Raw genomic sequence first — 4497 nt, forward strand, 5'->3', positions numbered from 1 at the left:
GCACATGCGCAGTGGCCGGCTGTTGTGTGTAGTTCCTTGGGAGCTATGGCACCAGTACCCATAGACCTGCATATTCTTTCCCTCTTTAGGCAATGGTCTAATTCCCAATTGAAAACTACGGTAGAACCTACAACCACCAGATGTCTCGGGAATTACAATCCATATGCTAACAACTGCTTGCCGAAATTTTCACTTTTTTTTTCAAAAAAGGTCATTTTTCGTTTTGCCTTTACTCCTCTTGCTATGTCTCTTACCGTTATCATCTGCTTCTTTCCCGTTCAGGCAATGAGAATCGTTCCTCTGTATCGGGATCGCTATGAAGCCAATGCCTTTGAGGAGCTACAGCAACTGGAATACTGCAGATGCTAGAATTAATGCTGGAAACACTCAGCAGGCCTGGAGTAAGAAACAGCATTTAAAACCTGTGACAAAAACAGAAGTTGCTGGAAAAGCCCTGTGCAGAAAAATCTGCGTTAACGTTTAGGTCTAGTGACCGTCCCTCCTCAGAAAGTGATGTGGAGGTGCTGGTGTTGGACTGAGGGATGGGCAAAGTCAAAAGTCACACCACACCAGGTTATAGTACAACAGGTTTATTTGAAATCACAAGCTTTCGGAGACGCAGCACCCTCCCTCGGGTGCACCTGAGGACGACTCATTGGTTTAGGGGTACGATTCTCGCTTGCGGTTTGGTAGAGTGTTGACATGCAGGAGGTTCAGGGTTCAATTCCTGGACGAGCCCAGGTTTCTGCGACTGTCTGTGTGGAGTTTGCACATTCTCTCCGTGTCTGTGTGGGTTTGCTCCGGTTTCCTCCCACAGTCCAAAAGATGTGCAGGCTAGGTGGATTGGCCATGCTAAATTGCCCGTAATGCTCAGGGATGTGTAGATTAGATGGGTTATAGGGGGATGGGTCTGGGTGGGATGCTTTGAGGGTTGGTGTGGACTTGTTGGGCCGAAGGGCCTGTTTCCTCACTGAGGATTATATGATTCAGAAGTCTGAGGAAGAGTTTCTGGGCCCGAAATGTTAACTCTGATTTTCTCTTCACAGATGCTGCCAGACCTGCTGAGCTTTTCCAGAAACTTCTCTTTTTGTTCCTGATTTGCAGCATTCGCAGTTCTTCCGGTTTTTATTTAACACCTGTAACCCTACATCAGAACAAGGAAAAGTTAAGAATGGTTTTGAACAATTGAGGGGAGCCTGGCATAATTTGCTAATTTCCCCTTCATTTTATACAGCATACAGCTATGGAATCAAGAGTTAAAGGTGCCAGATATTAAAATATGCTCATAACCCAAAATCAATACCTGAAAAAAAAAGAAAATGCTCAAAGTAATATGCAGGTCAAGGCATCTGCTGTGAAAAGAAACAGTTAATGGACGAGATAACAAGGTGTAGAGCTGAATGAATACAGCAGGCCAGACAGCATCAGAGGATTGTAATTCCTTCAAAACACATCTATTTGGAAAGAGCTAAAAAAAAGGACACTGCCTCAGGCCATGGCCTTTTATCAAAACTGGATGATGCTAGAGGTAAATGCGTTAAAAAAAATGCAAAGTCAGGGCATGATGTTTTCTAGCATTTTTGATTTTGATTTCAGATTTCTGGATCCTGCATTATTTTGTTTTAGTCCTTTTAAAATATTCTATTATGGGACATGGGCATCGCTGGCAAAGCCAACATTTATCACCCAGTCTCATTGCCCTTGATAAAGTGGTGTAAACAGCTTTCATGAACCACTGTAGTTTGTGTGTTGAGAGTATACCAATACAGGACTTTTAGGAAGGAAGTTTTACAATCTTGAACTCAAGAAAGTTGGAAGAATTTGGTGATATAAGTCAGGATGTTGAGTGAGTTGGAGGGAATATTGCTGCACTTACCCTCTTAGTGTAGTAGAGATCACTGATTTGGACAGTGATGTCAAAAGTGCCTTGGCAGGTTGCTGCAACATATCTTGTAGATGGTATGTACTGTTGCTATTGTGCTGGTGGAGGGAGTGCAAGTTTAAAATATTGGAAACGTGCAGATCAAATGGGTTACGTTTTCCTGGATGGCAATGAGCTTCAAATGATGTTGGAGCTGCACTCATCCAGGCAAATAGAGAATATTACATCATACTCCTGACTGGTGCCTTGTAGATAGCGGCATGACTTTGGCGAGTTAGGAGGTGATTTACTTCCAATTGAATTTCCAGCGAGAGGCGACTTAATTGAGAGATATAAGCTCCTGAGAGGACTTGACTGAGTGGACGTTGAAAGGGTGTTTCCCGTTGTGGGACAGTCTAAAACTAGGGATCAGAGTCTAAAAATAAATTGTTGTCCATTTAAAACAGAGATGAGGAAACATTTTTTTCTACCAGAGTTGTGAGTTCTAGGAATTCACTTCGTCAAAAGGCAGTGGATGCAGAATCTTTAAATATTTTTTAAGGCAAAAGTAGATAGATTCTTGATGACCAAACAGATGAGAGATTATTGGGGATATGCAGGAATGTAAAGTTGAGGTTACAAATCAGATCGGCGATGATCATACTGAATGGTGGAGCCGGCTCAAAGAGCTGAGTGGCCTACTCTTGTTTCTTGTTTGTATGCTTAACTGTTCAGATAATAACGACAGACAATGGAACCTTTCATGAAGAAAGAGAAATAAATATTTTTCCTGCAGATGTCTCTGCTTCTGTTCCATATTGATGTAATGTATCACCTTCTCTGGCTTTCTTTTATCATTCGTTCTCTTTTTCTCTGTGTGTAATTTTAAATTTCAAGTTTAATAGGTGGACAATATGATATTGCCTATCTTACACTACCAGAAATCATTAAAATGGTAGTATGTAATTATGATTTACTTTCTTGTCCTTTTTCTCACTTACATTCAGTCTAACACTTCCTCTTCATCTTTTTCTACTGCATCACTTACAATCTCTCCAAATGGTTCTGATATGGCTTCTAACAAATAAGCTTTATTTACCATACAGGCTTGAGTGCTGTTCCAATATACCAATTTCCTAATTCTAACCTTACTTAAATAGAAAAAGAAATACAACAATTGAATGTGCAGTTCTTCCGTATGTGTTAACCGATTTACAGGAGCTTACCAATGGGAGCATTAATAGAAGACATTATTTCACCACAAGTTACGAAGTTGAGTAAACAAAAAAAAACACATGACAAAATTAATGTTAATTTCTAAATAAGGAAAAAATAATATTCCTTTCAGGCGATTTGCCCTACACACATTTGAAGAATGAAATAGATATATTTTGCACACAGGTGAGATGATCTTTGTGAGAGTGGAGATGTGTTAAACTGTTCACAATAATTGCAGTAGCCAGCCTTGCCATGAGAGAGAGCACTATTACCACATTACAGAACATTCCACCTACTGTGCTACCTCTGGGTGGCAATGTTCAAAATTATGGCCAGTCCAAAACAGTGTGCGTGGAATGGAGTCTGCAATGACCAGAATGCAAAAGTAATTATGGTTTTCACGAGAAATTTAACTTTCTATTGTAACAAAATCTTGCTTTCTGAAAAATTATTTATCTTTTGAGGGGGCGGGGTTCTGCTTCCAGTTTCATTTCCAGCATCTTTCATGTCACACTGATCCGACTCATTTGTGTTATAATAATTAATTTCGACTTAATTTGAAGCAGCATTCATTTTCATTCCCAAAATTTGTCTTACTGATGAAAATTCTATAATTTAGGTTGACCACTGAATTCTCCGCTTGATGAAAACAATATATTTGACTAACTGCTCTTAAGATCTTCCTGATAATGAATTTAGTTTGATTGATATACATGGAACTTGCAGCACAGAAACATTTGATTTAACTGCTCTATATTTCAGCAGGATTCACTCCATATAATAATGACTCCAATATAAAATACTCCAATACGTGAAAAACGGTGAACTTTCTTAGTAACCTTATCAGTTATTTCAATTGGTTCAGCCACTTTTGGAATACTGTGTGTAATTCTGGTCTTTTTGCTATAGGAAGAATGTTGTGAAACTTGGAAGGGTACAGAAAAGAATTACGAGGATATTGCCAAGGGTTGTATGCTTTGAGTAATAAGGAGAGGTTGAATAGGCTCAGGCTATTTTCCCTGGAGCATTGGAGACTGAGGGGTGTGCTTATAGAGGTTTATAAAATCATGAGGGGCAAGGATAGAGTAAATACGCAAGGTTTTTTCCACCAAGGTGGGGAACCCAAAACTAAAGGGCATTGGTTTAAGGTGAGAGGGGAAAGCTTTAACGGGGACCTAAGGGGCAACTTTTTCACGCAGAGGGTGGTGCGTGTATGGAATAAGCTGCCAGAGGAAGTGATGGAGGCTGGTACAATTACAACATTTAAAAGGCATCTGGGGGAGTAAATGAATAGGAAGTGTTTAGAGGGATATGGGCCAAATGCTGGCAAATGGGATTGATTAATTTAGGATATCTGGTCAGCATGGTCAAGTTGGACTGAAGGGTCTGTTTCCATGCTGTACATCTCTGAGTCTATT

The sequence above is a fragment of the Rhincodon typus genome, chromosome 10 (genome assembly GCF_021869965.1).
Source record: "Rhincodon typus isolate 14 chromosome 10, sRhiTyp1.1, whole genome shotgun sequence".
NCBI lineage: Eukaryota > Metazoa > Chordata > Chondrichthyes > Orectolobiformes > Rhincodontidae > Rhincodon > Rhincodon typus.